General features: G+C 46.0%; 1 protein-coding gene across 9 annotated transcripts in view; it reads right to left on the bottom strand.

Moving 5' to 3' along the window:
* Positions 1-26,415, bottom strand: part of LOC114050442 (oxysterol-binding protein-related protein 3) — a 151,881-nt gene that overhangs the window by 92,546 nt on the left and 32,920 nt on the right. The window contains exon 1 of one of the 9 annotated variants that reach the window (XM_027872125.1): positions 9,786-9,873. The exons of the other annotated variants lie outside the window; for them this stretch is intronic. The gene's annotated coding sequence lies outside the window, so the exon portion shown is untranslated. Of the gene's footprint in view, positions 1-9,785; positions 9,874-26,415 lie in introns of those variants that run through there. 9 annotated transcript variants of the gene reach the window in all.

The raw sequence follows: 26,415 nt of genomic DNA, 5'->3' as shown, positions 1-26,415 counted from the left end.
GGGGGGGGAGAAAGGGGAGACAGAGACAGAGACAGAGAGACAGAGAGAGCAAGATTTTTTGCTATTCTGACTACAGAAAACAGGATCATTAATTTATGAATTCACACATGGATTTAGGGAACCCTTAGCATCACTCTGCCTCCTCCTCTCTGCTCCCTCAGAGGACCATAGCCCACAGGATGGGCACTGCCAGTGTCAGAGATAATGCTTGCCAGCAGCTAGCCTGATCAGTTGCTGGCAAAATGGAACAATCTGTCAGTCTGCTAGCATTTAATAAGTTCCTACTGTGTGTTAAGCACTGGGGATACAAACAAAGCAAGCACACCCCTGTTCTCAAGGAGTTCATAGAAGAGAGCCTATACCAGCACCATGTGCAGTCCCAGAGACACTGGCTCATCCGAGTGGCAGCAGCGTACCACAATGGCTGGGGAAGCAAGGCAGGGATGCTACAACTAGAGGGGCACCTGGGAAGCCACAGTCTAGCTTTTTGAGAATGGGACCCTTCGGGAATTTTAAACTGTGCTATTAAGGACATACCTATTGAAAATCTAGGGGAAAAAAGCAGAGGCGACAAAGTCAATGTGACTTCATCAAGAACAGGATTAAATGAAATGATATTTGTGAAGCACTTTGCACAGTACTGGGCACACAGTAGGTGCTATATAAATGCCAGTGATGATGATGATGATGCCCAGCTCACTTTTTCTTTTACAGGGTTATTATCATGGTAGAATGCTCTAGGTTTCATTTACTTGGATTTTTAGCAAAGCATCTGACAAAATTTTTCATGATATTCTTATGATCAAGATCAAGAGATAAGAGCTAGCTGATAATAGCATTTGGAACAAGTTAAACATCCAGATTCCTAAAGTAATCAATCACGAATGGTATCCACTTGGAAAGTCTCCAGTGCAGTGCCTCAGGGATCTGCCTTGGTCATATGCTATTTAACATTTTTATCAATGACTTAGAGGCACAAATGGCCCAGAGCTTTCAAATCTGGAGTTGACACAAAGCTGGCTTAGCGTACTGCATGAAAGATCTCAAACAGGCTAGAGTCCGGGGCTGAATCTCATAATATTAAATGTCAGATTTCACAGTTGAGTTTAAAAAATCAACTTCCCAAGTCAAGGCCAGAGAAGATGTGGCCAAGCAGTAGTTAGTGTGGAAAAGATCTGGGGTTTGGTAGATCTCAAGTTCTACGTGAGTCAAGAGTGGGACGTGGCAGTCAAAAAGGCCAATGCAATCTTCGACGGGATTAAGAGAGAGCAAGACTTAGTGTCCAGGAGTGATGAAGGATGAAGGATGCTAGTCCCATTGGCCCCTGCCCTGCTCCCACATGCCATGCCTGGGAGATCATTCTTGGTGCTGAGCCACATTTTAGGAAGGTCATTAATCAGCTGGATTATATGCAGATAAGGGCAGCCAGGATGGTCGTAGGCACAGAGCATCAGAGATTCACAGCCAGAAGAGATCTAAGAGTTCATTGGGTCCAATCCCCTACTTGTATGAAAGGAAACTGAGGCTCCAAGAGGGGAAACAACCTTTCCAAGGTCCCCAGGTAGTAAATGTCATCACTGTCCTGAATCCACAGTCAGAATATTGTTATTTCAGAGCTCTTTCGACTTCACAACATTCAAGGATCAAGTGATGGAACTTTGGACATTTAATCTGGAAAAGAAAAGCCCAGAGCAGGAGGAGGAGGGAGATACTTGAACTGTCTCTAGAGAGTCACGCTAAAGGCTGCCTCTTACTCAATCAGCTTGGCCTCAGAGAGCAGTGCTACCCACAGGAAAGCAAACATTCAGAAACTTGCAGCCTGAGGGTCAAAATTTATGGAAGTTAGAAAGATGCAGATTGAGGTATGATATCAGTGGTTGGTGGGGGCAGGAGGGTGGCAGGTGGGGAGAAGCATCATAACAATGAAAACCAGCCAGTGGTGGAATGGGCTGCCAGGGAAGGTAGTGGACCCCCCATCCCTGAAGGTCTCCAAACAAAGGCTTGATTGAATGATAAAAAGATAGGTTGGCCTAGATGATCTCCGAGGTCTACTCCAGCTTCAATTCAGTTCAACACACCTATCTATAAAGTACCTACTATGTGCCAGCCATTATTCTAGGTCCTGGGGATCTAAATGGAATCATTCCAGGCGTCAAGGAGCTTCCATTCTACTAGAAAGAGAAGTAAATACAAAGTATAGACAGAAAGCAATTTCAAAAGACAATGAGTATGAATAAAGAAAGCAGGAGGAGGGAGGGAATCCAGAAAGTCCTACTGTAGGAAGCTGGGCATTCGGTTAGTGGGAGGCAAGGCTATGATCCATAATGAAATTCACAAATGAATGAATCTCTCTGATACACTCAAAGCTGTTAATTGGAGAAGGACCATACAAATTAGAAACCATCAGGTGCTGGGGGCTTAATTACCTCTTTTGAAGAGGCAGATTGCTCCCAAACTGCTGAGCTAAACTGCCTATCAAGCTGCTGGTCTGTGTGTGAGTAAACATTCTCAGTCCTTCCCCATCTCTTGTCAATTCAGAGTTTTTGAAACGAGAAGATTAAAACTATAAATAGTAGAGAGAGGATGCAGAAAACTGAAAAAATCTGTGTAATTAAAATGAACACACCTGCAGTGTTACAGAAATAGATTCCCAGCTTAGTGCACTCCTGACTCTCTCGCTCTTTCTGTCTCTCTCTCTTTCTTTCTGTCTCTCTCTGTCTCTGTGTGTGTGTGTGTGTGTGTGTGTGTCTTTCTCTCTGTCTCTCTCTGTCTCTCTCTCTCTCTCTCTCCCCCAAATCTAAACATCCATCATCCATTCACACTGGATGGGGTGGAGGAAGAGGGAATACAGCCAGATTGTGATCAACTTAAAAATAGCTATGAGCTGGCCCCAGAGAAGAGACAGAAAAAGCCATCTACCCCTAACCACCCCACTCCCATTCTTTCTCTTTCTTGAGATTGAGGTCCTTGGGTCTTGATCACTTCATACAATGTTGGATTTTTTTCCTATAGGTTGATTGGTTTTGCTGATTTTTTTTCCTCTCCTTCCTCTTTTTCTTTTTGGAAAAAAAAATCTTGACTTTAAGGAATGGCTCTTTTGGAGGAAGGACCTAGGGGGAAATCTAGGTGATATAAAAAGAAAAGGCATTGGAAAAAAATCCATTTTTTAAAAGTTTAAATGGCTCCATGGGGGAGGGGCTGTAGGCGATACAAAACTGGCTTGTTTAATAACAGGGCTGCCTGCTAGTGTTGGAGGAAATGAGACGGTAAAACTGAGAAGAAGCTCAAATGATGAAATAAGAATGTGGGCAGGTGCTGCCATGGTAACCAGGCTCGGCTCATCCATCTGGGCTCCAGACTCCAGTTTTCATTTAGGGTACCCAGGCTCCGACTGAGAAAAGGAAAGGGTCACTGAGAGATGAGGAGTGATTAAAAAAAAAAAGGAGACAGAGGGAAAGGACTGGGGGAGAAGAGGTGAGGTTTGGTCACCTTCCGAAAATTCAGCAGAAGCATGAGATGATAGAGAGAATGCTTGATTTGGGGTCAGGAAAACCTATGTTCAGATCTTGCCTCTTGACTTGTCCCAGGTGTGAGACTCACTAACCACACCCACTTTACCTTTCTGAGACTTGGTTTTCCTCGTCTGCAGAATCGGGACAATAAAACCCACAGTATCCAAACATTCCAGCAAACAATTTGGAATTATGTTTAAAAAAGAGACAAAAATTTCCTAGTTCTTTTGACCCAGAGATCCTCCTACTAGGCACATATCCCGAGGAGGTCAAAGACAAAAAGAAAGGTCCCACACAGGCCAAAATATTTATAGTAGCACTTCCTGTGGGAGTGAAGTCAATGGCCACAGACTGGGGAATCATAGATGAATGTAATGGAATGCCACTTTGTTATAAGAAATCACAGAAAATTGTGGGAAGACTTCTATGACTGATGCAGAGGGAAGTCAGCAGAGCCAAGAAAACAATATACACAGTGACTACAACAATGTAAATGGGAAGAAAAAAATACCCAGAAACAGAACACTCTCTAATTATAATGGCCAAGCCTGGCCTGGGGAAGAGTGAAAAAAGTGAGGCCCCCACCCTACTTTCCATGGGAGGGGGTGGCATGGAGGCCAGACTTCGGGTGTGTAACTTTGCATATGTCCTCAGAGGCAGTCCAGGTGTTGATTAGTTTTGCTGAACTGTTTTTTCCCCACCCGTGGTCATAGAGAAGTCAGTTCAGTCTCCTGGCAAAGATAGGTGGTAGGTATAGGCAAGAAGTAGTGACCAGGCTGTGGCCAGAACTTTTAGTCACAAAGAAACTGAACAAAGGACCCATTATTTTAGAAGGCTTTCTGTGGTAAAAGGAAAGAACAGGCACATAGTTTAGCAATGGCCCCGATACAGGAGGACAGGGGGTCAAGGCTGGCTCTGGTCTTCTTCCTCCTACCCAAATTCTTTGAGGTGAAATCAGGTTAAAGCACATACCAAGGGAAGTCTGGAGAGGGAACAGAAAGCCCCAGCAGCTGCCTGCAGACAGAACATTCCTCTTTTTCATCCTTCTATCCCCGATAAATACACTTTCATTAGAGCTGCCTTGGGTTGCTGCCCTTTAGCACACTGAAAGCCTCCCAAACACCAACATGACCAGAACAGTCTCACTTTAGGGCGGCAGATCACTCACTGGCTTACAAACATGCCTTGTCCCTCTGTGGTGTGGTGGAAAGAGAATGGATTCACTGGGCACAGTGTTTAATAGATGTTGATTGATTGATTGATTGGCATCCTGGCTCATGGGAGTCTGGGCAACTCACTTCAGCCCTCTGGGCCTCAGTTTCCCCACCTGTAAATGAGGGAGTTGGAGAAAATGCTCTCAAGTTCCCTCAAGGGTCCTGGGCCAGGGGGCTACAGCCCTGGGTTTGGAGTCAGAAAAGCTGGGTCCCAACTCTGGCTCTGCCACTGAGGGAGGAGAGGCAGGTTGCCTGGCTTCAGTTTCCTCATCTGTACAATGAGGGTATTGGACTTCCAATAAACTGTGGCTGTAAAGGCATCGTGACTGACATTTATGTAGCATTTTAAGGATTGCAAAGTTCTTTCCCTGTATTCTTTCACTTAAGCCACATGGCAACTGGTCCTGGGATAGAGTGGAGATCAGGAAAGATACTCTAGGCATTACCTGACCCCATTTTGCAGACGAGGAAATCAAGGATTAGGTTGGAGAAGGGACTTGCCAATGGTCACAGAGTTTAGTAAATGCCACAGGCAGGATTAGAACCCAGGTCTCTCCACCTGCAAGTCAATCAGAGTCCATGAGGCCCCGTTGCCTCTCTGCCTTTTTCTTCAGACGTGATTTCTCATTATGGTTCTGCTCAAAGAAGCAGCTTAATATTAATTAGCAAGTTTGCCATAGCAACAAACTTCGAAGACACTTATTAGCTCATTAGGTTCAGGGATCTACAATCACTGTCTTCTTTGCTGGGTTTTGCTAGCAAAGCAACCTTGCTTCTAAACTTGGCCTGGAACTCACGTGCTGACCAGATGGTCTCTTTATTTTCTGGCTAATCTGCAATTTCCTGGGGAGCCTGATCACTATCTTTTATTATGAAATAACAACAGTCTTTATTTTGAGGGATTTTCATTTCGGGATTTGTAGGCCTTTTTTTTTTTTTTTAAAACAGAAAAGTTTCTCTAGGTCCTGGATCATCTCCCTCTTGTGGAAAAACAGAACCACAGATCATTGTGCCCTGGACTAGGAGCTTAACCACCACATTCTCATAGGATCTAAATGAGGGGTTTCTGTTTTTCCCTTTGGGGATCCCAAAAGACTTGGCTCTGGTCTGGAATTTTCTGGAAATGGGTTCTTCTCAAGTCGTTCTAGAGCACTGTTTACTCTGTGACTGGTTTGTCAAGCAGCCATTACTGTCTTCAGGGTTTTTCAGAGTACCTGCAAGTTAGGAAGGACCTAAGACACCATCTGGTCTACCCCACATCTTTCCAAAAATCCCCTCTATAACACTCCGAGCAACTGGCATCCAGGTAGTTGGAGACTCCCCCGCAAGGCAACCCATTCCACTTCTGAAACAAACTTATAAGCCTATCTTCTTTCCCTGTTTGGAAATGTAAACACATCTCCACCTCCACTGCAGAACAATTTCTTTTAATTTATCATGATTCCTCAAAGGTGAAAATAACTGACATCTCGATTGTAACAGTTTTACATACATTTTCTCATTTGTCCTCACAATTACCTCAGTAGGTAAGCACCATAGGTACTATTTCCCCTATTTTACAGATGAGGAAACTGAGATTAAGTGATTTGACCATAGCTACTCATGGTCACAGATTCCACACAGTGTGGGATCTGAATCCAATCTTTCCTGACCCTATGTCTATCTAAAACACCATAATTGCATTTCCAGGTTTACTCAGTACCTTGTGATATAATTCACCATTTCCCTGAGGGCAGGTCACTGGGTGCTCTCGTACTGTACCCTCTCCTTACTTATCTGATGGTTTTGGAGGGGGTAGCACAAGCTGGTCCTGTGTCTGGCATTTGACAGAAGGTCACATATGGTCCAGACTAGCAGCAATTTCGTGCTTTAGGAATCTTCACAGGCTTTGTGGCCAGTACAGCTAACGGACACCAAACACCCATTCAGACCAGGAAGTGACTGTGCAGCCTGCTGCCTGTGTAAGAAGTCGCCCAGCCCAGAACTTAAAATACCTGCTCTGGGTTTGAAGTCGCCCGGCTTGTGTTCTTTTGTCACTCAACTGATGGGCCCGCCCCCTGCTCTCGTAGGAATGATCTACATCAGCCAGAGACTCTGGGAAAACGCATCACAGGCGCTGTGTCTTACCCTGATGCTGGACACCCTTGGGACTGTCTCACAAACAATCAAGAGGCTTAAAAGAATGTGAACATGAAACCATTATCCTGTGACATAAGGTAATTATTATTGATTAAATATTCTCAGAAATGTAATGGAAGTGGTATAGTGAGTAGAGAACCAGCTGCACAGCCAGGAAGACCTGGGGTCAAGTCTTGCTTCTGTCTGGGTGCTTCTGGCCAAGTCATTAGCCTCTCTCAGAGTCCTAGGGAGCTCTCAAAGACTGCATAGGAGAGGTGCCATGCTGCACTGGTAGAGGGAATTTTCCCTCCAGAAGTGCCCCAGTTCGGTGCAATCAGGTCCAGCTCCTGTCTCTATGTATTTGAAAAACCACTAATGGTCCCTAAGAACAGATAAAGAAGCTGATCTTCCTCTCATCTCAGCAGACAGACATAGGTGAGAGTAAGTCGGACGTCATGTGGGCTGTCAGATCTCTTCGCTCTAGCTCTTGTTTTTGCTAAGCGGTTTTTCTTTGTCACAGGGAAGGTTTAGGTGGGGGGGGCAGGGGTCTTCCTGAACACTGATGTAGAAACCAAAGGCATCCACAACACTTGTTTTTATGTTCTCAGATGCAAGATGGAGCGCCATAGGAGATGGAAAGTTGGCCTCAGGATCTAGAAGACCCACCTCTAGCCCCTCCAGGCTCTGGGACCCTGGACAAGCCTCCGAATTACCTGAGAAATGCTAAAACTGGAATCTGCAAATTGAGCAGTCGGCATTGCAAGAGGGAACTTCCTCCCTGGGACGTCCCTACATTCACAAAATCAGCTCCAGCCCAAAAAATTATTTGCAAAAAAAATTTTTAAGTCTCAGATATTTAAAACACTGTTGTTGCTGTTTATCCTTTGCTCCTCAAGAGGACCAATGATATCATGAGGCTTGAGTGTGAGTGAACTGGATTTAAGTGAGGCAGACCTTTCCAGTTGTCAGCCTCACTGTCTCCTCCAGAGTCATCAGAGTCCAGTGACGAGACAAAAGTCAAGGCGACTGGTGACGGCCTGGGGCGCAGTGGATGACCTTGGCCTCTCTAAATGGAGCTCTTTGAAACCACCACCACTCCACCCCAGTTAACACCTCATCAGATTTACATGATACAGCTCAAATTCAGAAACATTCTGTGAATCATAGCTTTCAAACTGGCAGGGACCTTAGCTCTCATCTAGTCCAAACTTCACATCTTTACAGGTAAGGAAATTGAGGGCCAGGAAGACTAAGTGACTTGTCTAAGGTCACAGGTAGCAAGTAACAATGGCAGGATTTGAACCCTGCTGCACAGGCAATTTTCTTTTCCACACCTGCTGCCTACCTTCTATTTTGTAGGTGCCAAGCAGGTGCAGGGACAAAGATAAACAAGACAGAGTAAGGGTACAGAACCTCCTGAAAAATAGCCCCAGCAAAGCCCCTTGCCCCCATGGAAGATTGTTTATTTAATTTTTATCCAATCATCAAAAATTGCCCTGTCTGCTTCTTTTCTCCCTCCCACTCTCCTTCATTGAGAAAGTAAGACAAACCAAACCCACGTCACCGACATGGATTATAGCTGAGCAAGAGAAATCCCTGTCCTCGCCTTGTCTCCATGTAATCCATGGATCAGTGTCCTTCACAGCTCACAGCTCCAGCCCTAACCTGGGCACCCGGAGTAAACACATGAACTAGCGAAGTCACAGGTTTGATCCCAAGGCTGACCAATCAATCGGCTTCCTTTGTTATTTTTCAGAGACACAGGGTCAATCAAGTGTGACCCTGGCCCTTCACCTTACAGCATTGGTTTCTGAAGAGGGTGTGCGTGTGTGAACACGTGTATATGTGTGTGTGTGTGTGTGTGTGTGCGTGCGCGCGCACGCGCGCGCTGGCAGGTACAGGGGGATAGGGGCAAGACAAGGGGCTGGAATGAAATGGAAAGATCGATGGCAAATTCATCGTCATCCTTGAAAAAGTAGGAAAACACTGCTTGGGAGGGGCTGTGTCTCAGGGATTGAATGCTAATCATCTCTCATGCCCCATGAAATTGGACCTCCAGCCTGACTATGGCTTATTACATCTCAGTTAGCTCTTCACACACACACAATGGGACATTTAGTTAGTCTAACCACCTCGTTGAACAGAAGAAAAAAATGGGTGGCCCAACACAATTGACTAGTTTTGTGACTAAATTCAAATAGCCCTGCTTCTGGAGTCAGAAGACCTGGGTTCAAATCTTGCCCCTCACTTACTAGCCAGCTGTGTGACCCTCAGTCTGTCTCTTAACGCCATTTGACTTCAGTTTCCTCCTCTGTGAAATTATAGTGTTGGCCTCTAGGGCTAACCAGGGCCTCCAAGGTTCTTTCCAGCTCTAAAGCTCCAGCTCCTATGACTCAGATCAAGGACATGGCCACACAGTAGCCAGAAGCAGAGCTGGAATCTGAACTCAGGCCCTCGGACTCCCGATGCAATATCACACCATTCAGTCATTCAACAGGCATTTTTTTTTTTTTTTAGTGAGGCAATCAGGGTTAAGTGACTTGCCCAAGGTCACACAGCTAGTACGAGTCAAGTGTTTGTTCTGAGGCCAGATTTGAACTCAGGTCCTCCTGACTTCAGGGCCGGTGCTCTATCCACTGCGCCACCTAGCTGCCCCTTCAACTGGCATTTATTAAATGACTGCTATATGTTAGGCACCTATGACACAAAAAAAACAAAAACTTCCTGCTCCCAAGGGGCAAACAGTGGGGGAAAAGATGTAACCAGAGGAGTCCACTGAATTCATGTTCAAAGTCAATACAAAGTCATTTCAAGAAGGGAGGGCACTAAGAAGAGGGGCGGGGCAGTTAGGAAAGCCCTGGGGTGGGGAGAGGTGGCATTCTGCCAAGAAAGCAAGAATCCAGCAGAAGATACTGAGGCAAAGAAAGGCTGAGTGACTTACCCCAGGTCACAAAGAGAGCTGCCCAAGGGGTCTTCGAACCCAGGACTTCTGATGTCTAAGACTCTGCAGGGCTCATACCCGCAAGCCCACAAATTCTCAAGAGGCCAAGAAGACAGGAGGATCGTGCTGTTGTCTGGAGTTTTCTGTTGACCTTAAGGTTCAAAACTTTCCGGATCACCCAGCAGCTCAGTTTCAGGGGGCATTAAAAATGAGGCCAAGCCAGGAAGCCCCAGGAGAGGCCACAGCTCTGGGGATGCCAGCAGCAGGGCGGCTGGGGCTGCTCGGTTTGGGGAACCATGTCTTGAGACAGCCTTTAAATGCGCTGTTTGGTTTCCCCAAAAGAACCACATCCCTTGCAACCCACTCATCTTTGCCTGAAAAGGAGCCCAATGAGTCACAAGAAGCTAGGTATCTGAGAACTAGGTTTCGTTTAGTAAATGACTTCCCAGGGTTAGTGACAGCAAAAATGTCTCCACCTTGGAAAATGGGTGTGGGCTTTCAGAGGAAGAGTTTTAGCAGTTCAAATGGGACAAAAAATTCAGAGAGATCACATATGTAGCCACCTCTCATTGCCTAGAGATTCTATCCAATCCATCAAGCATTTATTAAGCACCTGTTTGGTGACTGGTACTGTGCTCAAAGCTGGGGACACAACGACAAAAGGAAAAACCGTCTCTGTCCTCAAAGAATTTACATTATACTGGGCTGAACTTTGTCCCAGGAGGACAAAAGTCAAAGGAAGGTACCTCATACACCAATATATTCATGTGCACTTTTTGCGTGCTGCAGAGAACAGGAAACAAAGGAACTGCTCACCAAGCAGGAAAATGGATGAAACAAACTGTGGGCTGAATGAATGTGATCAAATATCAGGGCATGGCAAAAAGAGACAACCATGAGGCACTCAGAGAAGAGATAAGGCTAAAACAAAAAGATGAACAGGGGCAGGAACTGGAAACAATATGCACGCAGACAACAATGATATAAATGAAAGAAAGATCAAATGAAACTGAGCGCTGCTGCGTAATTCCAAAGACAGAGCCCTGCCCTGCAGACCCGAGGGAACAGAAAGCAGCAGCTTCCTTTTGTGGAGAGGTGAGGTGTTATGGGAGGGATGCTCTTTGATGTGGTCAGTGGCAAGTGGCTGTAACTTTTTATCCCCTTTTTTACAGGGTAACGCTGGCTGGTGTTGAGATGGGGAGGGGAATGTATCCAGGAATGACTACGATGTAACCCTCCATTCCTTGTTTGTCTTAAGATTTATGCTGACTACCCATTCCCCTCCTTCCCCCCAAATGTACACAAATAACTTGGTTTTATCTTCTAAAACAACATACAATAAAAAAGTGCCTGTGGTTAAATGAATGAATGAATAAATAAAAACCATAAAAAAAAATCAGGAAAGGCTTCCTATAGGAGGTGGTCCCCAAGATGAGCCTTGAAGGAAGCTAAGAATTCTGAGAGTCAGCGAGGAAACAACAGCCCTTCACCAGCAGCACCCATCACACTGCAGGGTCCGCGGGGGCACAACACTTTAAATGGATCTCATCTAATTTGACTTTTATTAATTAATTAATTTATTTTTGAAGAGGCCATTGGGGTTAAGTGACTTGCCCAGGGTCACACAGCTAGTAAATGTTATGAGACTGAGGCCAGATTTGAACTCAGGTCCACCTGACTCTAGGGCCAGTGCTCTATTCACTATGCCACCTAGCTGTCCTTTTTTTCTTGACTTTTATTTATCTATCTATCTATCTATCTATCTATCTATTTATTTTTGATCTCATCTAATTTAAGAGAGCACCAGGGATCCCCACCTCAGCCGCAGGGGGGAATTTTTAGCTTACTGGTGGATAGGTGTCACTTTGTCAGTTTAAGAGGAGGGAGGGAAAGCATTAGGAGGCCCTAGCAACAGCAGAATGAATACTGGCTCTGGAGGACCTGGGTTCAAATCCTGCCTCTGACACCAGCAGTGTAGACTTGAGCAAGTCACTTAAATCTCTTTGGGCCTCAGTTACCTCATTTATAAAATGAGGGGTTTGCGCTCAATTTCCTCTAAGCTTTATTTCAGCCCTAGGTCTGTGATCCTGTGATCCTCTGAAGATTTATGCTTTGCTTTTATCCCAGAAAAGAGCTGGGGGGAGAGGGCACAGAGGAGGGGACAGAGGGTTTGTTGTTCAGTCGTTCAGACGTGTCTGACTCTCTGTGACCCCATCTGGGGTTTTCTTGGCCAAGATGCTGGAGCGGTTGGCCATTTCCTTCTCCAGCTCATTTTACAGATGAGGAAACTGAGGCAAACACGGTGAAGTGACCTGCCCAGGGTCACACAGCTAGTAAGTGTCTGAGGCCACTCGGAAACATGAATCTTCCTGACTGCAGGCATTCTGTGCACTGTACATTAACATTGTATTGATTTTACATCCATGCAAACCCTGTCGAGCTTCATTCTTGCCATTCCCCATTCTTCATCCATCCCTCACCGTGCTCTCACCTCCTCTCCTCACTCAATTAGGCCAGAGGACAACACGTAGAGAACTTGTCAAATAGGTGATAACGATGACTAGAGCAGTCGTGACAACTGCCATGCACATGAGGCGTCCACATTTACAAATCGCTGTCTTACTTGTGTTTCACCGGATCCCAGCCACACTGATGCTCCGCAGTAGCACCCCCACTTTACAGACAAGGAAGCCTGCCTTACAGAGGCTCAGAGTGGTTGAGTCACCTGCCCAGGGTCACACAGCTAGCACACGGTCAAAAGGCAGGATTGTCACTGAGGTCTTCTCAGTCATTTCTGAACGACTGTAGTTGGACTATACCCTGGGTTTCATCTTCCTCCTCCTCTTCCTCCTCTCCATCCATGGGACCCTGGACTCTGACAGTCAAGCCTTCACCCTTATCCTACCAGGATCCAGACTACCACACCACTTCTCTGTCCAACCAAGCGCTAAGTTCTCAAGATACAAGGAAATTCAATTCCATTCAGTAAACATCAGTTAAGCACCTCTATGTGCCAGGCACTGTGCCATGCAATGGAAATAGCAAGCCGCTTCCAGAGGGGAGCTTTCCCCTCAGCCCAGACTCTCTCTCCTGACCTCCTACAAAATCCTCCATGGGCCAGCACAATTCTCACCTCCCTCCAGGAAGCCTTTCCCAAAGAAGCCCAGCCCTGAGCCCAGCCCTGATTGTTGTTTTGAAATCTCCAGTCTCACTGGAATGTGAATGGCCAGCCCCAGGCTCTCACCAACCCCATCTCCTGGTCCATAGTAACACTGCTTCTTTCTTCACTAATTCCAGTTTGCGATTAGTCCCCCCAAAAGAAAAGAAGAGGAAATGAATGAGGGGAGAGAAAACCCAAGCCCACACTCAGCACCTCCCCAGCCTTTCTGAGAAGGGCTCAAGGCCATGGCAGCAGCCCAAACCACCACGCCTTCAGGTTTCCTCTGGGCCTCTCACTGCCTCATTTCTTATTAAGCCTTAATCACTGAATCAGCTTTGCCTCAGACAAACTGAGACCTGTTAAACACCTTAACTTGAAAAGGCCAAGGACCCCCACTGCATCCTGGGCCATCTCCAGCTGTCCGGATCTATATCAGGCCATTGGACTCAGATGGCTCTGGAGGAGAAAGTGAGGCTGGTGACTTGGCACAGCCCTGCCTCACTTAAATCCAATTCACTTGCATGTCATGGCATCACCTCCCTGACGTCAGGGTCCTCTTTGAGAACGAAGGACAAACGGTAATCTCTGACCCCTTACTGTTTCTGCTGGCTCCGGGTCCCCAGCTTCCAAAAGAGCCACTGATTTCCCACTTCATGTCTCACCCTCCTTTCCCTACCAGACCTCAAGTAGGGGCTGAAATGCTTCCTGAGCCTCTCCCTGGCTGGTGTCATAGACTCTTGGCAGTAAACACACAGGAATTCTGAGGAAGCAGGCAGGAAAGCAGCCCCAAAGCAGCCCCCACGGTAATTTCTCCTCCCCGCCAAGAACAAGAGGCTGATATGGAAATCATTGGCCCTGGGAATCCTGCCAGTGGGGTGGCCCAATCGCAATGGCCCTGGTAATGGGTAGTGGTGCGTGGGGGTGGATGGAAATGCTGGTGTGCCTGACATTTACCTAGCTGTGAAGGTTTACAAAGCACCTTAAAGATCTCTCATTTAATCCACACAATAATAGGGGACAGATAGGGATAAGGGCTAAACCTGGGATTTCATTAGTACTGAAAGCTCCTGGTGGAAACACTCCCTCTACCAGTGTCCACCGGCACCTCTTCTCTGTGACTTACGCTGAGCTGCCTGGAGCCCAGAGAGGTTAAGTGACTTGTCCTGGGTCTCAGTCCATCAGTCAGTCAACTAGCATTTCTCTTTGTTTGTTTTTTTAATTTATTTAATCTTCAATTCACGAAACAAAACAAGCATTAACATAATCAGTCCAATAAAAAAGACGACTGCACACGAAGCTGCCAATCTACCGTGTATAACTTGCTATTCCCTCCAAAAATACAACAAAGTTATCAAGTAAATTACATTTTTCCTTTTTTTTCTTCCCTTCCCTCCCCCATCCTAGAGATGGCTACCATTAGACCCAAATAGGTACAGATATGTAAAATTATTCTATACATACTTTTATTTATTAATTCTTTCTCTGGATGCAGATAGTATCTTTCTTCACATGACTTTTATTTTTAATTTGTTCAGCTAGCATTTCTGAAGCACCTACTATGCACCTGACACTGTGCTGAACACTAAAGATAAAAAGAAAGGCCAAAAAATAAAAAGTCCTGAGGCAGGATTCAAACCCAGGTCCTCCTGGGGGTCCAACACTCCATCCACTGTGGCCCTGGCTGCCTCTGACACAACAGCCCCGTAGGGTAAGTACTAACATATGTTATTATGACTGTAGACTGTGATAGCAATAATAGATCTCTCCCCTCCTACAGGCACAAGCTCCTTGAGAACAGTGGCTGTGGTTTTTTTTTTCTCTTAGTATTCTTATTGCCTGGCACACAGTAGGTACTTAATAAAGGCCTGTTGCATTGAACCAGATTCCCATTTTGCAGATCAGGAAACTAGAGTTAAATGAGGTTAAAGTGGTCACAGAGATAGTACAAACCAGAGATGTGATTTGCAATCGGGTCATTCCTGACTGGCCTGGGATCAAGAACCATTTCTATTAGATGGTGCCAACGCTCTGACAGTAAGATCACTACTAACCCATTTCTATCACTTCCTTTTTTGAAAATCTTGTTATTAAGGATAGTTTAAAAAATTCATTTCCAAAAAGATTCCTCCTCCTCCCCTACCCAGAGTTATCCTTTGTAAAATACGATTTTAAAAAAGGAGAAAAAAGATGTCAGGAAAACCATCCAACACCTCCAGCATGTGTCTGATGATGTATACACCGCTCCTCATCCATAGTCCCCCACCTCTGCAAAGAAGGGAGGGAGATCTATTTTCTCAACCCTTCTCTAGGGCCAACAGCTGCCTTTCAAATTAGATACATTTAAGAATCACCAGAAGACTTGGATAGGAAAGTCCCTTCTCCAAGGCTGGCACTGACGGTGTCTTCACCTTGCCTTGGGAGATAGTCATACTTTGACCCTATAATAACCCAAGAACAATGTCTTCAGAGTTTGACAAAACAGGATGATCCTGATAAGCAAGGACAAGGCAATTATAAGCAAATGAGTTTCTATAAAACTGTAAAAAAAAAATCAGTGTCCATTAATTGGGGAAGAGCTAAACCAAGTGCATTATGCGAGTACAATGGAATGTGACCATTCGGTAACAAAGGATGAACATGAGGAATTCAGAGATACAGGGGGCGATGTGTATGGATGAATGCTGAGTGGGCAGTGCCAGGAAAGCAACAAGGAGAATGACTATAGTAATGCGTATGGGACAACGAGGTGGTACAGCATTACAGCATCAGGAGTCAGGAAGACCCAAGTTCAAATTTAGCCTCAGACACTTGCTGGTTGTGTGACCCTGAGCAAGTCACTGCTTTGCCTCAGTTTCCTCATCTGTAAAATAATCTGAAAAAGGAAATGGCAAATCACTCCAGAATCTTTGCCAAGAAAACTCAACAGGGTCACAGAGAATCAGACACAACTGAAACAACTAAATGACAACATTAATGTGTATGAAAAACCCTGGAAGGTGTCAGAATTCAGATTACAGGCCATGACTAATGCTGGTTCTCCGGAAAGGATAGTAAGATGAGGCACACATTCCCTCCTCTTTGTAGAGAGGTGGTAGACCATGGGTGTGGACTATTGCATACATCACATCCGCGAGTTTAGTTTAGCTGTTGTTCTTAATTACAAGGGAGGCTCTGGGGGATGGGCTGGTATCAAGAAGTCCTATTTCCCAAGAAAAATCACCAATAAAACACTTTTCTTAAAAGTCAACAGATAGCAGACTTTATCTGCCGCTCCCCACGCTCACATTCAAGACAACAGCAGTGGCTGGGCTGGAAAACCAGGTTTAATGAGCTCTGTAGGCCCACTGGGGAACCTGGTTCAACACCACAGACTAACCATCCTTTGGCCTTTCAAAGCTAAATATTTAACACCCGGAAGATGTGGCCTCTTAAGCCCCCAGAAAGGTCAGACAAATGTAGACCTCGTTAGCCCGACTGTCACTAGCTCATTAGCCTCGGCTTTTTGCGTGTGGCTCTGCTCGGTGAGACCCAGGACGCAGACCCCTGTGTTCACCCCACGATCTCAGCGACCTGCCACGAAGGCACAGGAAGAAACAGACCAGAGCTCCATTAAATCAGCTCGATAACGCTTTTCTCCGAGGCACTAGGCCCTCAAGCCCAAAGCGCCATGTGTTCATTCACTTTACTGTCCTCAAGCACCATTTTAATGGAATAAAAGCTGAAGAGCAACAAAGAAGGAATATGGTCCAGAGATAAAGAGCTGGCTTTGGAGAGGGGAAGACCTGGGAAAAAGGCCTGCCTCTGACCCTTCCCGGCTGTGGGACCCTGGACAACATCATTTATCCTTTCAGTAGCCCCAGGGAACAAAGATTATAAAACTCTCCTGGATTTGGAGTCAGGGAATCAGAGGTTGAATCCAATTCTGCCCCTTAACACCCGTGTGAATTCAGGTAGCCACGACCTCCCTGGGCCTCAGTTTCCTCATTTGTTGGATTGTTGTTGTTCAGTCATTTGGGGTTTTCTTGACAAAGACACTGGAGTGTTTTGCCATTTCCTTCTCCAGTTCATTTTTACAGATGAGGAAACTGAGGCAAACAGGGTGAAGTGAGTTGCCCAGGGTCACACAGCTAGGAAGTGTCCAAGGTTGGATTTGAACTCAGGAACATGAGTCTTCCTGGCTCCAGGCCTGGCGCCCTGTCTAGGTGATCTCTTAAGCTGCCTTCCCACTGAAAAGCTACTATTTCAAATACTAGAAAAGCTGCCAGTTTGCGTCAACAAAGGACGTTTCCACATTGGGTTCTCCCTACCAGGAAGAAATTGCACAACAAAAAAGTAACAGTACTTGGGATCAGCAATTCAATTGTCTTTACATCTAATTTCACACCCGTCTTTAACCAATTTCTGAACAGAGGCACCACTGCAGTGTAGGGCAAGGGAAGGAGCCCTGGGCTGGCAGTCATCGGACATGGGTTCGAGTTCCAGCACCATCCCTTACTACTGGTGTGATCTTTGGCAAAGGAGGAGCCCGTATCCTCATCTGAAAAATGAGAGGTTTCCACTAAACAGCCTTGAAAGTCCCTTCTGGCTCTGCTGGTCGCGTCCCAGAGAGGACACCAGACTCCGATGAACTCGGGACTCACAATTTGCTTTAATTTTAATGCTTATCCCATTTGAAGGTCACTCTTCCCTATGGGATGTACTCATTGGCGCAGCCCACCAGACCAGACCTCTCAATGCCATTTCCCTTCTCTGGCTTTTAAAATAAAGTTTCCCACTCAAATGTATGCTGCAGAATTAGATGACCAATGTTGGCTCTAAAGGGGATAAATGACAAAACACTTCCCCCCATCCCTGCTCCTTTGCAAAGTGGGGGATCCCGTGTCTGTTACAAGGCAAAGGATTTGGGTTGTTTTGAGTGTGAGGGGTGATGGAGGAGAGAGAAAATAAATGCCTGTTCACTGAAAACATAAATTTAATCCAAAATGGGAGATCATCGGGGTGGGATACTGTATAGAACACTGGAGGGTTTTTTTTTTTACATTTTTTAAAAATTTTCCAGAACTTTTCTTCCCTTTGTTAATACTTTATTATAAGTGCTAGTTGGTGTGGGGGAGAATACACTTGGAAACTGGTGTTGTAAAAACAAAAGATATCAATAAAAACATACTTTAAAATAAAAAAAAAAGCTGCATGCCCGAAAGGCAGGCTGTCTTTTATAATTAGATGTTTGATTAGAGACCTAACAACAAACAGCTGAGGTTCATCAATAAGTATGTGCAGAGAAATGACTTCATTTCCATGAATGAAGCTCCCAGCATCTTTCCCCTCTAAGCTCTTTCCTTCTCATCCCCACTTTGCCCTAGTTCCACAGGCACCATGCTCCCCATTTCCAGTTATGCCTCATTGGATAAAGCTCTTTCCAGATTTCTTTATCTTCCAAAGACCGGTAGGTCTCAATTGCATTATAAGATTCTGGCTTTTTTATTTTTTTTTCTATTTTGGTTCTACAGAAACCTAAAGAGGAAACACCTGGATGGGAAGCGTCTAGACCAGGACGTGAGTGCCTTAGAATCCTGGCTACAGCTCCTGAAAGTTGTAAGCACCGCAGGCAAGAGGCCGCTGGGAAAGACGGGCCAGACCAAGGTCTCCCCCCTCCAACTCAGCTAGAGACTGACTGCTGGAAAGAGGCTTTTTTAGACGCAGAGACAATGCTGAAAGTCTCCATCAACACTCCCAAGGAAGTGGAATCCCTGCAAGACGAAAGCTTTCTAACAAAAAAGCTTCTTCACATGAAGCAGACTCAGAGCCCAAGACAGGACAAGATGCAGGGAAAGCTGGGGATGGCAGGCTGAGCCTGAGGCCGCGGAGCTCTCCAAAGCTCCAGGGATCTGCGGTGCTGTTGCTGTGTGTGTTCCAGCCACAGCCCGCCAGACCTCAGCACGCCTCCTGAGGGACAGCTTCCAGGCTCGAAACACCAGCAAGTTCTAAAGGCTGTAATAGCCAGTGCTTCATCAGCATGAAAGGGTTCACAAAGCCATCTTTCCACCGGTTCTCCCCTTTGATGTGGAGAGGGCTGAACGAAGTGTGGCCGATTAAGTTTAGGGAATATTCTTTCACCTTAATGAATAATAAACAAAAGGGTGAATTCAGACAGAGAAAGACCAGGATGAACTGAAATGAAGAGCCAGAAAAAAAAAAGAAGAAGAAGAAAAAGAAAAAGGGGCAGCTAGGTGGCGCAGTGGATAGAGCATCGGCCCTGAAGTCAGGAGGACCTGAGTTCAAATTCGGCCTCAGACCAAACACTTGACACTTACTAGCTGTGTGACCTTGGGCAAGTCACTTAACCCCAATTGCCTTTTTTTTTTAAAAAAAGCCAGCAGATCCATGAGAACACCACACCTGCAAACTGGACAATAAAGAAAAGCATCGACGTGATGAACTACAATAGAAAACCACGGGCTTGGGGAACACCGGAGGATGAAACACACTTCACTCCCTGCTTTGGTAGAATGGTGGGGGTTTGGGCTGTGGAATGGGGTGTGGGCTGGCTTTGAGTAAATGTAGTTCTTTGCTGGGGTTCTGTTGGGTACAGGGAGAACTGGGGGACATGATTGTGGATAAAAGCAAAGGTAATGAAAAAGTACCATGCTGCAGTGGCTCAAAAATTGATGGCTTGGGGCTGAGCTGGTCATAGATGAGCCCGTCTCTCTGTGCTGAGTGAGGCTGGTCCTCAGACAAAGACATGCAGCCCCCACTGGACCCACACTCAAAGCCACTTGTGAGCCACGTGCTTCAGGTGGTGTGTGAGAAGTGATTCCGTGAGGTAGAGATAAGCAAAATATCAGAGTTCATCAGACCTTGGCTCCGAAGCCTGAAGGAAGCTCAGACGGCATCTAGCCCAACATCTGCCCTTTACAAACGAGGAAACTGAGGCTCAAGGAGGTCTTGTGATTTTTCTGGGAGTTCATTCTGGAGCTGGGGGATAACCTGTATGTGCAGAGACAGAGATGGGATGTGGAATGGCATTTCTAGGGAACATGGGAAACAGGCAAGTCTGACAGGAATGCAGAGTTCCTGAAGTGGAATAATATTTATAATCGGAAAGTGTGGAGTCAGGGGCTGAAATAAGGGCTTTAAATGTCAGGTTGAGAAGTTTGTATTTGATCCTAGGGACGATAATAGGGAGCCAATGAGTTTGTGAAGAAAAGAATATCTTAGAACTGAGATATTAGACCTGAAATTCAGGTTATGGTTCACCATAAACTCAATTTCCATCTTGGTATGTAGATGACATGTACTAGAGAGGACATCTTGAAAGCTTGTGGTATTTGGGGGTTTTCTGGGTGGAGGGGGGAGAATGAAAGGGTAGAATGGTAACAGGAATTAACAACATCACAGAGAATTATGTGAATCCGGGCAGATGAACAAATGTCAACCCTTTCACACAAAACAAACTACCACAAAGGTGCGAATTTTAAAGCTCTGCACGGTGGGACAAAAGATAATTTTAGATCTCCCAATAAGGAATGAAATAGGCAGAGGACGCTTGGTAGGAGGAATGCATTTTGTAAATGTCCATTTAAAACATTTATAAGACCAGTCTGAAAATATTCAAACTAGACTCTGACTCCTCTAAGACAGCTCAAAGGGCACACTTGGAAAATGGAGAGTGTGAGTCAATGCCACAAGTGTCTACTGGGATGGCCATTGTGTTAGGCACCGGGGATCCAAAATTTGAAACCATGCCAACCCTCAGGAAGCTTGCATTCTCAAAAGGCAAAAATAATCAAAGGAAGAATGACAAAGTCAGGAATCCAAGCGCCAGATTGTAGCAAAGCGCTCAGTGTCTGCATGGGTTTCATTAGTCATCTAAGGACACAAATAGACGGTGGGGGAAATCTTTCTCATTCATGAAGGACGGGGAGGATCCAGCCCAGAGCTGAATCACGTGGATGGCACGGACAAGCCACTGCTTTTGGATCTGGTAGGCAACATGGGCTCCCTGAGCCGGGAGCTTATCAACAAGCTGGGAGGTGTCTCATTAAGAGCGTTTCAGGATGACTAAAGGGGCTAAAGGCCCAAGCTGGGGTGGGATCTTAAAATAACCACCAAGCCTCGAAATGAGCTGCCTGTCCATCCTTCAAGGCTCGCACCATATTTAGAGGTGCCCAGCTTAGAGTGAGTCAGCTGCAGAAACCCAGCCGTGTGGGTAGGAAGCTCACAGAGCTACCCTGACATTCACCTTTGGGGGCCCAGCCAATAGAGAGAGAGAGAGAGAGAGAGAGAGAGAGAGAGAGCGTCACTGGAAAGGACTGACGATGTTTAGGCTGAAGGAGAGAAGGCAAGGCAGGACAGGCACCACATGCCTGAAGGCTTCTCCTTTGAAAAGAAGGAATTAGGGAAAAACAGCAGAGAGGAGACAAGGAGTTGGGAAAACAAGGGTTCAAGTCCTGACACTCGCTGGCCAGCTGACCCTGCAGGGGCAGGGCCTCTTAGCCTTTCAGTGTCCCAGGAAACTCCAGCATTCTAAGTAGCTGAGCAATGGTGAAGGGAGGGGCCTCACTGGGAGTTGCTTTATGAATGAAACTCAGGTCGGGTAACAAGAAACAAAGAAAGGATTAGCCTTTAAGTACCAACTGGTGACAAAATGTTCCCCTGTCATCTTAGACTGGCTAAGTTCAGAAAGGCTTCTCCTTTAAAAGGATGGCCACCAGATGAGGAGGGCTCTTGGGGGAGTGTATCACAGCATTCATAAGGGACCCTCTACTCTGGCTCCGCCACTTCCTACCTGTGTGACCTTGGGCACGTCACTTCATGTGGGGCCTCAGTCTCTTCATCTGTAAAACGAGGGGGCTGGTCTTCATAATCTCCAAGTTTCCTTTCATCTCTAAAGCAATGATCCCACTAAGGTATGGAAGAAGTTGCATTTTCTATCAGTGGGTAGAGTGAAATCATTGATCACCATGCTACACACACTGGGGCAGGGGGTAAAGCCCATGTCCGATACAGATCAGCACTCGCTCTGCAATTCACTAACACAGAGGGTGGCTTAGGCCCTGAGAGCTGTCTAGGGTCATAATGCTGGTATACGGCATGTCAAGTCAGCAAGCACTTACTACGTGCCAGGAACTGTGCTAAACAATGTAAGCAAAAAGAAAGCCTCTAGGAGCTTACATTCTAATAGAGAAGATAACATATAAAAGGGAACTAAGGGGAGGGGTGAGGATGAGTTAGGGAAAAGGGGGTAGGGTTGGAGAAAGTATCCGTGAAGGGGAAAGAGAGGAGCTGGTGGAAGGAAGGAGGAGTGAGCATGACTGGCTTAAATACATCCTCAAAATGGAGGCTCCGGAGGGGACTGCAGGGACTGAGGCATCTTTCAAGGTGAATACACAGGAATAATTATTAGGTCTTTTTAAGCCTGGAAGCAATCCAGTGGCCCTAAGGTCTGCTTTGTTCTGGCCTCTTTTGCTTTAGGGAGTTTATTTTAGATGAAAATTTCTGAGTTCAATCACAATCACTTTCAGCTGAGAAAATTCCTCTGCCAGCAGAGTTTGGCTCCGCTTCACCTCTCCCGTAGATCTATCTACCTCTAGCTCGCCCCTGGCATCGGTTTACTGGCAATAAAGCCTCCTGTTCTGCTGAACTGTTCGTGAACGGACAGGCATTGAGAGAAGCTGGAGAAGGAGCCAATGTTTTCTTAGCCTTCCCCAGCCGACGTCCTGTTCTCTAAGATGCCCAGACAGTTCTCCTCCATACCTCTCAGCACTTAGCACCGTGGCTGGCACACAGTAAGCTCCTACCGAATGTTTACTGCCTGATCGTAAGGGTCCCAGCTCAGGGAACGCCATGATGGTGAAAGCTTCTCAAAGCCAGACTCTCAGAATCTCTTGCTGGGATTCTTCTGAAATCCTTCTTCCTTTTATACAAATCTCTTAGGACACAATCATGTGTCTCACACAGTGGCTCTTGGTCAAGAAGGTGTACAGGCGCTCTTCACATTTGGCTCTGAAAGTTTGACTCAATCAAAAAGTGTTCTTACCTAACAAACGAATTGACTATTAAGTGGGTGGGGTAATCAATGGAATCCAACTCTTAATCAGAAGCAGGACTCGAATCCAGGTGTTCCTGACTGAGGCTGCTTTCCTGAAGTAGATGCTTAATGTTTGGGGAATGCATGAATAAACCCATCAGCTGCTGCACATGAAGCCTCAAACTTTGGGTTCAAACTTGGGCTCTGAGACTTTTTACTTGAGTGACCTTGGGAAAATCACTTTTCTTCCATCTATGACCTAATTTCCTCTTCTGTAAAAGAAATAATTTGACCATTTTCGCAAGAATGTTCTATGACCCAACCTCAGATACAGCACAAGCATACTGCATGGAGATCAAGGTAGTCACACAACAGCTTTGCAATAAGGCTTTAGGAGATAACCTTGATATAAATATAACCACATGATGAGTCCTAAGGAACACTTTAGGTACACTGAGGGCACCAATGAACCAAAAGCAAATATGACATAGCCTTAGAATGGCCAGGCATCCCAATCCAGGGCCACGGATTGTCATCAATCAATCAATAATCAAAATGTTCATAATGTATTGACCCATGTCAGGCACAGAGGCTGAGGAGACAGAAACCAAAATGTCTTTGCCCTCAAAAGGCTTACATTCTACAGCTGCATTTTACAAATCAAATCAATGCAGCAGAAAAAGACAACTTTGGGTTTGGAGTTGAAGGACCTGGATTTGAATCCTGGGTCTGCCACTTGAGGGATCATGGGCAAGTCATTCTTCGGGCCTCGGTCTTTTCATTTATCAATAAGGAAGTTGGATGAGATGACCTCTAAGTAAGGACCCCGGGGCCTACCACTTTTGAGTAGACCTGTTCCCCCCTCCCATCTAATGGAAGAGGAAAGGACTACAGTAGGGACTAGATGAAAAAGGCACATCCCTAAGAACGTCTTGGGGCTGTTTAGCAGCATTATTAGAGAAACACAGACTTGGCTCCCCAGGAGCAGAGATACCTCAGTTCTGGGGGAGCCATGATTATGCACAGCTGGCTTCCCCATGGCATTCCCAGAAGGCTTCCCTTGGAGATGACTAACCATTATTGAGAGAAGCCATGTGGAAGAGCCCTGGATTGGTGGTGAGAAGCCCCAGTTTTGAAGCCTAGCTTGGCAACATTATCCAGGTGACCCTAAGCAAGTCACCCCCTTTGGGTGTCCCAAGTTCTCCAGATGTAAAATGAGGGTATTGGACTCGATGTGGAATGGCAGAAAGACCATTGGATCTGGAGTCCTAGATTTAGGTCCTCTCTCTGTTATTTACTATCCGAGCAGGCACAGGTAACTCAACCTGTCTGAAGCCCAAGTTCCTTCTCTATAAAGTGAGGTGGGGATGGCTTGGATGACCTCCAACATCTTTTCCATCTAGTTCTATGGCCCCATCACCCAAAAGTGTCTTCAATTCTGTTATGTAATGCACAGGTGCTGGAGGACCTGGGTTCGAATCCCACTTATTTGCTATGTGACCTCAGATGAATCTCTTCTCTCTTGGACTCAGTTTACTCATCTATAAAACAAAGGGATTGGCCCAGATAACCTCCAATAGCCTATGATTCTGGTCTCTTCTGCCATTGGGTTGTGTTCACTAGCCACGTTATAGAAATAATCAATGGCATAGGGCCAAACTCAGAGAGTTTGTTCTGCATCTGTTGCTTTTGATTTTTTCTCCATATCAGAGCCTCTACAACTACCAGGACACCAAGCTTGTCTCCCCACCTAGAGTCGGTGGATCTTGGAGATGGTCATTTGGTCCAACCTCCCATTCCTTCTAATGCAAAATTCCCCTTCTTTTCACAACCCATGGTTCCCTAACCTCGGATGGAACCCTTCTAGTGACAGGGAGCTCATTCCTTTTCCAGTCAGTTCATTCCAGTTTTGGCCAGCTTTAAATACCCATCACCTGTGCTTAATTAGATACCCAAGGGTCTCTCTGCCTCCCTACCAAACTGATCCAAATGCAATGCCATTCAACCTGACAAGTCATCTTTCCCCTGAAAGCCTCAGTCTGTTCATCTGTAGAAGGAGAGAGCTGGAATACATGATCTAACATTCTATGATTAACCTTCTACAATGTCCCTGACACATTCAGACAACAGCTTCCGCTTGGAATCTGGGTTTCCCTGGGTTCTGATTTTCAGCTGCATTAGGGACCTCCACCAGGACAACCGACATCCATCCAAGAGTGTCCTCTACCACATCCCACTCAACACTCATGCATCCTTGGCTTGAATACTTCCAGGGAGCAGGAAATTCACTCCTTCCCTAGGTAACCCATTCCCACTTTGGCACCAAGCTCCAAGGTAATTTCTCTCAGGCTACGGTCTTGTTGACTGTTTCTTTCTTCCCAAAGAAAGGAATAAGGAAGGCTGAAGAGAAGGTTCATTTTGATTTTTCACAAATTACTCTTAACCCAAGCAGACTTTGTTCCAACCGTACAAGGATTTTTCAGTACAGTAAAAAGCATGGTGCAATGCACAGATCACTCAGCCAGTTCCAAATCTTTTCAATCCCAGTTCTGCCTGCTAACCAGTCAAGTGATCTTGGGCAAGTCACTCAACTTTTCTGGGTCTCAGTTTACCCATTGGTCAAATGAGGGAGTTGGGCTTAAGACCATCCTCTAAGGTCCCTTCCAAAATCTAGGGTCCAAATATACAGCCCCTCAAATAGCTTCACTGGAAAGACCTTTCTGCTCAATCAGGGCAGCTGCTTACCTTGAGCAGCTGCTATTAGGAAACAGCCCACTTGGGGGGAGACCTTAGGGAGCTCCAGGTGAGTAATTGAGTACTATTCCAGAGAGAAGAGAAAGGGGCCAGCTTCCTCCAACACATGTTGGTTATTGCTTCCTTTTCCTGTAGTCAGACAGCTACACAATGGCCCATGATCTCTGGGACAAACTGTTTATTTCACTGAATTCAAGAAGCATTTCATCAAGCACTTAGAAGGTCCAAGGCCCCTGCACTAGGCACTGGGGGATACAAAGGTAAAGTGAGCAACAGACCCTGCCCTTAGGAAGCTTCCATTCTACTGGCAGACAAGTCAATGGAGGAGGGAGAGCGCAAGCAAGTTGGGGCATCAGGAAAGGCTTCTTATGGAACACAGAAGCTGCTTGTGTCTGAGGTGGGTTTGGAAACCAGGTCCTGGGAGCAGTCCAGGACTCCTTAGACCACCAGGTACCATGGCATCACCTCTGGCAACATCCCAGCCACTCACGTGTAGGTATCACAAGGTGGGGGAAGGGTGAGTGCCTATCCAGATGGTTGGCTCATTTCAGTCCCTTCCCACCACTCAGAATCAACTCTGCTCGTACGTTGTCATGTACCTATTGCTCCCCCCAGTAGAATGCAAGCTTCTGAGGGCAGGGATGGCTTCCTTTTTGTCTCTCTGACTCTAGCGTGGGACCTGGCCC

The sequence above is a fragment of the Vombatus ursinus genome, unplaced genomic scaffold (assembly GCF_900497805.2).
Source record: "Vombatus ursinus unplaced genomic scaffold, bare-nosed wombat genome assembly UNPS02014799.1, whole genome shotgun sequence".
NCBI lineage: Eukaryota > Metazoa > Chordata > Mammalia > Diprotodontia > Vombatidae > Vombatus > Vombatus ursinus.
The sequence above is the reverse complement of the archived record's forward strand: the minus strand, read 5'-3'. Positions and strand labels throughout refer to the sequence as shown.